This window comes from Tursiops truncatus, chromosome 3 (genome assembly GCF_011762595.2).
Source record: "Tursiops truncatus isolate mTurTru1 chromosome 3, mTurTru1.mat.Y, whole genome shotgun sequence".
Classification (NCBI taxonomy): domain Eukaryota; kingdom Metazoa; phylum Chordata; class Mammalia; order Artiodactyla; family Delphinidae; genus Tursiops; species Tursiops truncatus.
Genome location: NC_047036.1, coordinates 153,488,314 through 153,501,332, shown reverse-complemented (window position 1 = coordinate 153,501,332; position 13,019 = coordinate 153,488,314). Strand labels below are relative to the sequence as shown.

Genomic DNA, 13,019 nt, shown 5'->3' with positions numbered 1-13,019 from the left:
CATTACTTGTGATTGGTCTGTTCATATTTTCTATTTCTTCCTGGTTCAGTCTTGGAAGGTTATACCTTTCTAAGAATTTGTCCACTTCTTCCAGGTTGTCCATTTTATTGGCGTAGAGTTGCTTGTAGTAGTCTCTTATGATGCTTTGACTTTCTGCGATGCCTGTTGTAACTTCTCCTTTTTCATTTCTAATTTTATTGCTTTCAGTCCTCTCCCTCTTTTTCTTGATGACTCTGGCTAAAGGTTTACCAATTTTGTTTATCTTCTCAAAGAACCAGCTTTTAGTTTCATTGATTTTTTGCAATTGTTTTCTTCATTTCTATTTCATTTATTTCTACTTTGATTTTTATGATTTCTTTCCTTCTACTAACTTTGGGTTCTGTTTGTTCTTCTTTAATTGCTTTAGGTGTAAGGTTAGGTTGTTTATTTGAGATGTTTCTTGTTTCTTTAGGTAGGATTGTATTGCTATAAACTTCCCCCTTAGAACTGCTTTTGCTGCATCCCATAGGTTTTGGATCGTTGTATTTTCATTGTCATTTGTTTCTAGGTATTTTTTGATTTCCTCTTTGATTTCTTCAGTTATCTCTTGGTTATTTAGTAACGTATTGTTTAGCCTCCATGTGTTTGTGTTTTTTACATTTTTTTCCCTGTAATTTATTTCTAATCTCATATTGTTGTGGTCAGAAAAGATGCTTGATATTATTTCAGTTTTTTTAATTTACCAAGGCTTGATTTGTGAACCAATATATGATCTATCCTGGAGAATGCTCTGTGTGCACTTGAGAAGAAGTGTAATCTGCTGTTTTAGATGCAATGTCTTATAAATATCAATTAAATCTATCTGGTCTATTGTGTCATTTAAAGCTTGTGTTTCCGTATTCATTTTCTGTCTGGATGATCTGCCCATTGGTGTAAGTGAGGTGCTAAAGGCCCCCACTATTATTGTCTTCCTGTTGATTTCCTCTTTCATAGCTGTTAGCATTTGCCTTATGTATTGAGGTGCTCCAATGCTGGGTGAATATGTAATTGTTATATCTTCTTCTTGGATTGATCCCTTGATCATTATGTAGTGTCCTTCCTTGTCTCTTATAACATGCTTCATTTTAAAGTCTATTTTATCTGATATGAGTATTGCTACTCCAGCTTTCTTTTGATTTCCATCTGCATGGAACATCTTTTTCCATCCCCTCACTTTCAGTCTGTATGTGTCCCTAGGTCTGAAGTGGTTCTCTTGTAGACAGCATATATATGGGTCTTGTTTTTGTATCCATTCAGCGAGACTGTGTCTTTTGGTTGGGGCATTTAATCCATTCACATTTAAGGTAATTATCGATATGTATGCTCCTATTACCATTTTCTTAACCGTTTTGGGTTTGTTTTTGTAGGTCCTTTTCTTATCTTGTGTTTCCCAGTTAGAGGAGTTACTTTAGCATCTGTTACAAAGCTGGTCTGGTGGTGCTGAATTCTCTTAGCTTTTGCTTGTCTGTAAAGTTTTTGATTTCTCCATCAAATCTGAATGAGATCCTTGCTGGGTAGAGTAATCTTGGTTGTAGGTTCTTCCATTTCATCACTTTAAATATATTGTGCCATTCCCTTCTGGCTTGTAGAGTTTCTGCTGAGAAATCAGCTGTTAACCTTAGGGGAGTTCCCTTATATGTTATTTGTCGTTTTTTCCTTGTTGCTTTTAATAATTTTTCTTTGTCTTTAATTTTTGTCAGTTTGATTACTATGTGTCTCAGCGTGTTTCTCCTTGGGTTTACCCTGCCTGGGACTCTCTGCACTTCCTGGACTTGGATGGCTATTTCCTTTCCCATGTTCGGGAAGTTTTTGACTATAATCTCTTCAAATATTTTCTCAGGTCCTTTCCCTCTTTCTTCCCCTTCTGGGACCCCTATAATGCGAATGTTGGTGCGTTTAATGTTGTCCCAGAGGTCTCTTGGGCTGTCTTCATTTATTTTCATTCTCTTTTCTTCATTGTGTTCTGCGGCAGTGAATTCCATCATTCTATCTTTCAGGTCACCGATCCATTCTACTGCCTTAGTTTTCTGCTATTGATTCCTTCTAGTGCATTTTTCATTTCAGTTACTGTATTGTTCATCTCTGTTTGTTTGTTCTTTAATTCTTCAAGGTGTTTGCTCTTTAATTCTTCTAGGTCTTTGTTACACATTTCTTGCATCTTCTCGATCTTTGCCTCCATTCTTTTTCAGCGCTCCTGGATCATCTTTACTATCGTTATTCTGATTTCTTTTTCTGGAAGGTTGCCTATCTCCACTTCACTTAGTTGTTTTTCTGGGGTTTTACCTTGTTCCTTCACCTGGTACACAGTCCTCTGCCTTTTCATTTTGTCTGTCTTTCTGTGAATGTGGTTTATGTTCCACAGGCTGCAGGACTGTAGTTCTTCTTGCTTCTGCTGTCTGCCCTCTGGTGGATGAGGTTATCTAAGAGGCTTGTGCAAGCTTCCTGATGGGAGGGACTGGTGGTGGGTAGAGCTGGGTGTTGCTCTGGTGGGCAGAGCTCAATAAAACTTTAATCTGCTTGATGGGTGGGGCTGAGTTCCCTCCCTGTTGGTTGTTTGGCCTGAAGCAACGCAGCACTGGAACCTACAGGCTTGAACTTCTGCTGCCAGTGTCCTTGTCCCTGTGGTGAGCCAAAGCTGCTCACTGCCTCTGCAGGAGACCCTCCAACACTAGCAGGTAGGTCTCGTTCAGTCTGCTATAGGGTCATTGCTTCTTCCCCCTGGGTCTTGATGCACACACTACTTTGTGTGTGTCCTCCAAGAGTGGAGTCTGTTTCCCCCAGTCCTGTTGAAGTACTGCAATCAAATCCCGGTAGCCTTCAAAGTCTGATTCTCTGGGAATTCCTCCTCCTGTTGCCGGACCACCAGGTTAGAAAGCTTGATGTTGGGCTCAGAACCTTCACTCCCGCGGGTGGACTTCTGTGGTATAATTGTTCTCCAGTTTGTGAGTCACCCACCCAGCAGTTATGGGATTTGATTTTATTGTGATTGCACCCCTCCTACCATCTCACTGTGGCTTCTCCTTTGTCTTCAGATGTGGGTATCTTTTTTGGTGAGTTCCACTGTCTTCCTGTCAATGACTGTTCAGCAGTTAGTTGTGATCCCAGTGCTCTTGCTAGAGGGAGTGAGCACATGTCCTTCTACTCTGCCATCTTCTCAGGAAATTTTTAGAAGACACCCACTTTCCAACATATAATAGTAGTTATGTTTCTGAGAGTTAAGAATTGGAAAAATGGATTTTCTTTTTTTCGGTACGCGGGCCTCTCACTGTTGTGGCCTCTCCCGTTGTGGAGCACAGGCTCTGGATGCGCAGGCTCAGCAGCCATGGCTCACGGGCCCAGCCGCTCCGCGGCATGTGGGATTTTCCCAGATCGGGGCACGAACCTGTGTCCCCTGCATCGGCAGGTGGACTCTCAACCACTGCACCACCGGGGAAGCCCGGAAAAATGGATTTGATTCTAGAATCAGAGCTGGAGGATTTACTACCTGGGTTGCACCCTCATGCTTAGATATGCTGAAATCAAACTAGTAGCAGCATCAGTTTAGATATACAATATTTAAATAGTCAAACAAATTAAATCATTTACAGTTCTGTAGAAATACATGTGTGTGTATGTTTATGTGTGTGTATATATATATTTTTTTCTTTTTTAAGGAAAAGGAGTTTTTTAAAAGCAATCATTCTCAATTATTCTTTCTCTTAAAATCATTGTAGGGGAGTGGAGATATGTTTTTTAAACAAATTGTTCTAAAAAAACCATATGTTTTTAAAACGAATCCCCAAGTTTTTCCTACACTGGCCTATGGAAGGACAAAGTAACAGGTGGTTTTCACACTGTTCATTCTCCTAATAGCTAAATAATTCAGCTATAGAAATATTCAAATAACAACTTCACAATGGGCAAGAACCCGTTTAACATAATGAGAGTTAATATTAATGTCTCTCTTTTTTTTTTTTTTTTTTTTTTTGGGTACGCGGGCCTCTCACTGCCGTGGCCTCTCCCGTTGCGGAGCACAGGCTCCGGACGCACAGGCTCAGCGGCCACGGCTCACAGGCCCAGCCGCTCCGCGGCATGTGGGATCCTCCCAGACCGGGGCACGAACCCGCGTCCCCTGCATTGGCAGGCGGACTCTCAACCACTGCGCCACCAGGGAAGCCCCGCTCATTATTTTTATATCTATTAATTTACACCCCAACATTTTCCAAAGAGGATTTGAGGCACCTTTTAACAATACTTTAACTGGCAATCCAAAGGCCAATAAAAAATGTGAAAAGATCTACAGTCCTTTCTAAAAAATGAGTTCTTGCCGGGCAAAAGATATACAAACTTGTCCCCGAAATAATATGCCCTCTTAATGAATCAATGGGTCCAGGCACTGAGCATCAACAGCGGCTAACATCATAGTGTGAGCCAACCAGGACTACTTGCCTCTAGAGGAAGCGTGCACCCCCTTAGGAAGGCACCCTGGATCCAACCAAACCTCGCCTAGATCCAACTACAACTTTTCAAGAAATACAGAGGAACAAGAAATTACATTGGAGAGGTACAATCAGTAAAATCCCAATAATGGAAAAGCTATTGCTTCAACAAATAAACTACAAGGAAAAGAAAAAAAGAAATAAAGGGGGATCTACAGATTAAAAGAAATTTAAAAGACATATGAACTTATCACAATGTATGGACCTTATCTGGATCCTGATTCCAATGAAGAAACTATTAAAGAAACTATAAAATTTATGAGACAACTAGAAATTTGCATGCTGACTGGCTATTTGATGATATTAAGGAATTATTGCTTTTCAAAGTTTAAAAGACTCCTTATCTTTTAGAACATAAACTGAAAAATTCATGGATGAAATGACATCATAGTTAGGATTTGCTTGAAAATAATAGGTGGGGTGAGGTGTATGGATGGGATTAGGGACAAACAAGATTGGCCATGAGTTGGTAATTGTTAAAGCCAGATACTACTCTGTCTACTTCCGTATATGTTTGAAATTCCTCATAATAAACAGTTAAAGACTGATGTTGAAACTAGTTCATACAATCACAGAAGGCCAAATACAAATTTAATTTTCCTTAATTCTTAGGGAAAATTATGTAAAAATGTCACCTTCTTAACCAAGTATAACTACATATTTAGATTGGAAATAGCTGCCCTACTGCCAAATCAATAGTCTTAAGAAAAAAATGTGGTTTTGTTTTACCTTAGGCATCATGAAATAAATTGGCTTACTCACTGTTAATTGCTTCATCTGGCACTTTTCTCTATCCAGAAAATTAAGAAATTTGATTTTAAATAGACAAATTGAGGTGTATCCTCTAACATTTATTTAGGGAGGCCAAATAAACATATTTTAATCTGTCAACAAATTATTTAAAGTGGTATCCTGAAAATTAAATCCTCAGGAGTGGATTCTCCTCAGGAGACTCAGGAGAATCAAAACTTTTCAGAGAAGACTATGCCAAAATAGTATTACTTTTAACCCTGCAGAATCCTTTTGAAGGGGAAAAAAAAGGGTTAAATGAAGGGAAACATTATCTAAATTGGATGTTGTTCTTCCAGAACAAATGAAGATCCAAAAGAGAATACTCAGAGCTGAGGGACCCAGGAAAGAATGCTGATCTGGGGGATACCTGGGTTCAAATTTCACTTTCCAGCTGCTTGCTATGAAACAAGACTGCTGAAACTCTGGGAGCCTCTGTTTCCTCCTCTGCAGAAATGGGCTTCATAGCTGCTATCACAGAGCTCCAGTGACAATTAAATGAGAGTACCTGGACAAATAGGGCCTAGCTCCTCTGGCCTTGGGCTACCTTTCCAGCTCATTGCAACTCTTCCCTCCTATACAACCTGCACTGGAGGTCGACAATCCTGCAACAAAGCTGAATGAGGTCTGTATTTTGCTTGTTTCACAGCATTTAAAACATTTTAAAATTAGCTACTGCCAACATTTCAAAATCAAGAGAGTGTAGATACAAACGTCGAGTTCTGACTTCCTTCTAAAAATTGCTGGGTGAGCTGGGTCTGGTTCTCCAGGGTCCCCACTACTCCAAGCTCTCTTACACCTGGCCCAACAGGCTGATTTTGACCCCACATTGGTCTAAAGTTCTTCCTTCACCCTGCCCTTTCCCACTTCTTGCCTCCCCCACCTGACAAGTTTCTCATCACCATTCAAGGCTCAACTCCAGCACCAGCCATCACCTCCTCCAAGTTTCCATGGCACAGCCCCCCCTCTACAGCCAGCTGTCCTAATACTCTCTACATGTCTGCCTTCCCTACTGGGCTCTTGGGCTCTCTGGAGGAAGGGACCCTGTTGCTATTGCCTTTGTGTCCCCAGGGCCGAGCAGAAAGCCTGACCTAGATAATGTAGAATTCAGTAAATGTCTCCTGAATGTGTGGAAGGAAGTTACAGCTAAAACATTACAAAAATGTAAGATTTTATATCACAGCTTGTTCTGACAGTTACCAAACAAAGGGGTCAAGGACATTAAAATGTTTCACAAAATGAAAGCAAGTTTCCATCTGCATACTAGTTTCACAAGTTAGTCAGAAGTCACTAAACAAACATAAAGGAAAAGCAACAGGTGGGCAGGGTCATTCATTCATTCACTGGACTGATATTACTGAGTACTTACTGTGTGCTTTCTAAGCACTGGGGATAAAGCAGTGGACAAATCAGACAACTACCTGTTTTCATAAAGCTACATCCTAGTGGGAGAGACAGAAAATAAACAGGCAAATCAATAGAATAGTTTCAAACCAGATACTAGGAAGAAAATTAAACAACATAATGAGAAAGAATTACTAAGGGAAGAAAAAGGGTGGTCAAGGAAGGCATTGTGTAAAGTGAGACATCTGACCAGAAGAAGAACCAGAAGGAGCCAGCTGTGCAAAGATCCGGGAGACAACGCCAATCACTGGACACAGCAAGTGCAAAGGTCCTGAGGTAAACAGAACGTTCAAGGCAAGTAAGGTGGGTGGGACAGGAGAACGGTGCTCTGGGTTGGGGGAGTGGTGGGGGGTTGGAGGGGTGGGTTGGTGGGGTGGGGTGGGCAGGGCCCGCTCTGGCGTTGCTGGGCACTGAGTGTGCAATGACAAGGCATTGGAGCAGCGTTAGTATGGGGGACTATGGGCGAATGGGGAGGGGGTTCCTGCCACACTCAAACCAGCAAGGAGCAGTATGCCGCCCAATTTTTCACAAATGTGCACTGGGCTCCTGCCCAGGCGCTTTCACACACATTCATATAGCCTGACAACAACACTGTCCCAAAGGGCAGACATTTCTCCCACTTTGCTGAGGGGAAAACCGAGAAACATCAAGTGTCAGTGCCTTTGCTAAGGTCGCAGGAACCAAATCCCAGGCTTCTGAGCATCCCGGAGCAGGTGTGCTGCTGTGTGCCAAACAATCGGGGGGGGGGGGGGGTGGCGCCCGCAGACCCTACGGTAGGTCTGCCAAGGCCAGACTAGGGAGCGGGCCCTCAGCTTTGGGGTGCTGACAGCCGGTAGGGAGGGGTGACTGCGGCAGCCCGGGGGACGAGGGGCTGCGGCCGGGGTCACCAGCACCCCGCAGACCCCGGTCGGCCCCACAGAACCCGGTCCTCCAGCCCCGCGCTCCCCCTTCCCCGCGGATCCCGGCCGCGCGGCCCTCCCGCCGTCCCTCCCCAGCGAGGCTCGGCCCGAGAGTCCCCGCTGGGCCTAACCCGCCCGCCGGGCTCACCTCACCTCCCCGCCGCCGCGCCAAGAGGAGAGGGCAGGCGGGCGGACTGGCGGCGCTGCGCGCTGGCGGCTCGCGGCTCCGCTGCCCGGGGCTCGGCCGGTCGCCCCGCCCCGCTCTGCTCCGCTCCGCCCCGCCGCCGTCGCCGCTGCCGCCGCCGCCGCCGCCGCCGCAGTGGGTGTGAGGGGCGCCGGAGCGCTTAGATCCCTTCCGGTCTGGCTCTCTTCTCCTCCGCCGCCGCCGCCGCAGCGGCGCTCGGCCTGACCGACCCGCGCGCCGACCAATCGGCGCGCGGTAAGTCGGACTGGTGCAGCCAATCGCGCGCGGGGTGGTGGGGACGAACTACTGCCGGGCGGCTCGGGCGGGGTGGCCGGCGGAGCCAGGGCCCTCAGTGACTGGTGAGCGGCGCTCGAAGGTAGCGCAGCAGATCGGATCCGCGCCTTATTGACGCAGGCACTGTTCGGCGAGCTAGCTGAGCTCGTTGCCCCCACAGGGGCCCACGGCGCGGCGGCCGAACACGGAGCCGGGAGACGGTGGAGAGGGCGGGCTGGCGGGACCGAAAGCCGGGCCACAGGGCTGCAGGTGCAGACTGGCAGCGGCGAGTCGGCCTGGAGGGAGAAGGAGCCGGTCCATTTGGGGGAAACCCGGGGTGAGGGTGAGGGCGAGGGCCAGCCAGGGCGAGGGAAGCTGGGGCCTTGGCGTCCAGGACCGGGAGGCGGAGGCGGCGAGGGAGTGGGGACGAGAGGAGAGGACCTTGGATTCCTCTGCTCACCGTGAACGAGTTTGTAGGGGTGCTCCCAGAAGTCGGGGACGGAGATGCGAGGAGGTGGCCATGTGCAGACAAGTATCCTCGGCAGGTCAGCGACAGGGCAGGAGAGGACAGGCTGGTGCTCCTGGGGCAGAGTTCAAGCTTCTGTCTCAGAGGAGAATGGCAGAGTCGTAAATGGAGGGAAGGGAATGCAGTGCTGAGGGCCCCTAGGACCTGGGGTTTGTTGACACTGACCTTTTTTTTTTCCCTCTTATCCTGATCACTTCATTTATTTATTTTTTAAACATCTTTATTGGAGTATAATTGCTTTACAATGTTGTGTTAGTTTCTGCTGTATAATAAAGTGAATGGAATCTTTAAAAAAATGGTTCTGATGAACCTAGGGGCAGGACAGGATTAAACACGCAGACGTAGAGAATGGACTTGAGGACACGGGGAGGAGGAAGGGTAAGCTGGGACGAAGAGAGAGAGTAGCATTGACATATAGACACTGACCTTCTTTTGAGGCATCTCCCACAGCCCTCTAGCCTCTGGATCTGGTTCCAGCATGTCTGAAGTCATGTGAAATGATGGGAGAGGTGGTGTCGGATCTGTGTTTGGATGAGCAAGGCTGGAAGTGAGGCAAGGAGGCTGGACACAGTGGGGAAAAGCTCAGAGGTCCGTGGATGGGGTGAGGGGAATTGGACTTTGCGGATGGGGAGAGTGGTGGACTGTGAAGGAGGAACAGCCCTCACAGGGTGGCCAGGACCACAGGGTGGCCAGGGCAGGGGCCAAACTTGGGGGAAGGAGCAGGACTCTGCAGAGGGGGCAGGTTAAGGGGCTGAGGGGCATGGAGCAGGGTGGCAGAACTGGGGGAAGCTGGCAAGCCTGTGACCCATGGCCAGGCTGGGGGCACCAGGACCTCAGAAGAGAGGTAGGGTAGAGGAAGGGATCCAGGTGCAGTGTCCCCCTTAGGCCACCCCTACCTTGGCTACCAGAACAAGTTTTCTAAAACTGAGTATGGCCCATCCCTGCTTGAAATTGTAACTCCTGAGTGTTGCCTGATTGAGGAGGGCCCACCTGATAGGCTCCTGCCCACACTCAACCTTACTGCCACCTGCCCCAGGTGCACAACAGAAAACAGGGAGCAAAAATTACCACCATCAAGGATTATGGGAAACCGTCGGAGCTGTGGTTTTACGATGGAGCACTCATGGGTGCTTCTTCTCAGATTAGGAAGGAGCACCCATTCTCACACACAATCCAGCCCTGACTTTGCAGCACTCATCCCATGGAAAGTGAGTACCAAAAATCATTGTACACACATACAAACCTATATACATTTCCTGCTGAGTTTTCTGAAAGGATTCTGCTTTTTTCTGGCTTATGAAGTACAGGGAACATTTATGGACATAGAGCTGAGGTTACAGGGTGGGGGCCAGGGAGCTGGTCTGTGCTTGGAAGAGTGCACAGGATTCCGGTTGAGGCCAACAAGAGAGAAGATCCTGTCACAAGTGTGGTGAGAACTGCAGGGGTGGGGGAAGGGGGAACACATGAGCACTGACAGCTGATCTAGCCTGCCAGGTGGAGAGGAGCAGTTGAAGAAGGCCTCCTGGACAGGAGGAAGCCCCAGCTGAGGCTGGAAAGCCAGCAGGAGTGTTCTGGGCCAGTGCTTTAGGCAGAAAGCGCACTCAGACCCAGAGATTCAGAAGTGAGGACATGCATGCTATATTCAGGAAACCACATATCACCTAGTCTTGCTGGAGATGGAGAAGGGCGACTGGAGAGTTTTGAGGGCTTTGAGGTGCGTGGACTGGCACAGCTGACCGGAGGCCCATCGGCTGGCTTCAGCTCACTGATATGCTTTGTTTAACCCTGAGAGTTGTTTGTTTCTTTGTTTTTTAAGTTTTTTAGTTGCCAACATTTAAAAATTGGGCGCTTTCACCTTGGAAACACTCAATTGTTGGTTTCTCTTGAATAGTTAAAGCTCTGGCAACATGGGGCCCAGATTCGCATAGTAGTCAGCTGGAACTGAGTGGCAGCTGCCCTTTTAGGTGAGACCCCTAGTTCACCACAGTCTCCACAACTCCCTATTATCCACATCTGCCTGCAACTTCACTCACCCCTTACCTAATAGGCCTTGGGGCATCGCAGGGTGGAGACCTGGCTGTGGAGGTAAAGGGCAGCTGTTGTGGAGTATTAAGAAAGGAAGTGAGCAGAGTGATTAGATGTTTATTTTGGAAAGATCACTAGGGCACATGAAGTTTCAGGGATGAGGGGCTTAAGACCACAAGACCAATTAGGGAGCTATTGCAAAGGTCCCTGTAAGAGAAGATGAGGTCTGGTCTGGGGCCAAGGCAGCAGGTGTCAAAAGGAAGGATCTGATTTTAAAACTGTTTCAAGACTTTAGGCAAATTCAAATTAAATTACAACCCACTATCACTACACACCCCACTAGGATGGCTGTATGAAAAAAGACAATAGCAAGTGTTGATGGTGATGTGGAGCAAATGGAACTCCCAGACACTGCTGGTGGAAAAGCAAAATGGTTTATCCACTTTGGAAACAGTTTGATAGTTTCAGATAACATTAAACACATAGCTGTCATACCACCCAGCAATCCCATTCCTCGATATATACCCTAGAGAAATAAAAGCATGTTCACACAAAGAGCTTACGTGAATGTTCATACCAGCCTTACTCAAAACAGTTAAAAACTAGAAACAACCCATGTGTCCATAATTCAGTGAGTGGAAAGACAAACTGTGGTACATCCATGCAGTAGGATATTACCTGACACAGAAAGGACTGGCCTGGTGGCGAGTGCACAGCACAGCATGGATAAGTATTAAAAACATGGTAAGTGAAAGAAGCCAAACATAAAACTATACATGATTCCATTTATATGACCTTCTGGAAAAAGCAGAGTCACATCAGTGGTTGTCAAAGCTCAAGTGTGGGGAGGGGAATGACTCCCAGGGGCCATGAGTGAATTTTTGGGGATGATGGGCATACTCTGTTGTATTTTAATTATGGTGGTCCTCATATGACTATATATGTGTCAAAACTCAGAATTGTGCACCTAAGAAAGGATGACTTTTAATGTGTGTAAATTATACAAAACAAACTTGATGTAAAGGAAAAAAAAAAACTGTTCAAGAGGTGGAATTGTCAGGTCTTACAGGTAGGATGTAGGGGTGAGAGAGGAGGAGTAGTCAGAGAGAAAAACCTGGCTTGGTTCTTGGCTGGGGACTTCTGCCCTTGGCCTGCTCATGCTTCTGCCAAGCCTCATTAGAGCATTTCTGGCTGCCCTTCCCTGCCCTTGATGCTGCTGCTGGCAGACACTGCCCACCTCCCCATCCCATGTGGGCCTCTTCACCTGGGTTCCAGTCAGGCTCTCCACTTAGTTGTGCTCCTCTGGGCAAGGGATTAGGCTCAGAGAGCCTCAGTTCAATGGGGAATGGGCATCGGTGGTGAACCCAACCTGATGCGAGGACTCAAGGAGCAAAGTACCAAACGCGGGGTGCCGACCTTACACACAGGGTATGTGAGTGTTCTCATTCTGGCTGCTTTTGGCCCCCTCCCTCGACTTTGCCTGCTCTCCCCGCAGTCCATTAACCCCTCCTCTCTCTTCTCCCCAGCCCTTACCAGGACCAGAGATGTGCCAAAGGATTCAAGTTAGGACTGTTTTAGTTGTGTGTTATAGAAAGCCACATTGCACTTAAACCAATGGGGACAATTTGGGGGAGTTTCCTGCACTGTTGCACCTGAGGGAGAGCGGGGGTAGAGCTGGCTTCAGTACTGCAGGCTTGAGAGCCAGGCTGAGGCCTTGAAAGCCAGAGGCAAGCTCTCTACCCATCCCATTCCTCTGTGTCAGCTTCCTTCTCTCCATGTCACCTTCTGCTCTTCCACCACCCAAGGGGAGTGACCCTCTGTCTCAAGTCAAGTTTGAAAACCCCCATGGGAGGACTCTGATGGCTCCCCCTTGCAGGGCTCCCACCCTTTGCTGGTCAGTCAGGCTCATGTGAGGACGTGGCAGGCGAAAGGGCAGAAAACAGCTGGGAAAGACAGAAGTCTGGGTTTTATTCTCTGGTAATAAGAAACAGGGTGTCTTATATACACTACCAAATGTAAAATAGATAGCTAGTGGGAAGCAGCCACATAGCACAGGGAGATCAGCTCGTGCTTTGTGACCACCTAGAGGGGTGGGATAGGGAAGGTGGGAGGGAGACACAAGAGGGAGGGGATATGGGGATATATGTATACATACAGCTGATTCACTTTGTTATACAGCAGCAACTAACACAACAATGTAAAGCAATTATACTCCAATAAAGGTGTTAAAGAAAAACAAGCATGTCTGAGCTGGGGGCACAGCTGAAGGCATGGGAGCTGTATGAAAATGAGGTTGATCCATGACTGTATGACTGAATGCAGTGACCCTCAGCCCTCCTCTTCCAGGTTTCTCCCAGAGCACCAGCCATTGGACCCTTGCTCAAAGGCAAGGGACTGGAAAGCTCTTCTCTGGGAGTCTGACC

At 47.0% G+C, this 13,019-nt stretch overlaps 1 protein-coding gene across 4 annotated transcripts in view; it reads right to left on the bottom strand.

The window, feature by feature from the left end:
- MAPK9 (mitogen-activated protein kinase 9) overlaps positions 1-7,878 on the bottom strand; it is a 66,853-nt gene extending 58,975 nt beyond the window's left edge. For 2 of the 4 annotated variants that reach the window (XM_033853672.2, XM_033853674.2), the window contains exon 1: positions 7,737-7,877. The gene's annotated coding sequence lies outside the window, so the exon portion shown is untranslated. Of the gene's footprint in view, positions 1-7,736 lie in introns of all 4 variants that reach the window. The other 2 variants (XM_033853675.2, XM_033853673.2) reach the window with 2 other exon arrangements.
- Between the last annotated feature and the right edge of the window lie 5,141 nt (positions 7,879-13,019).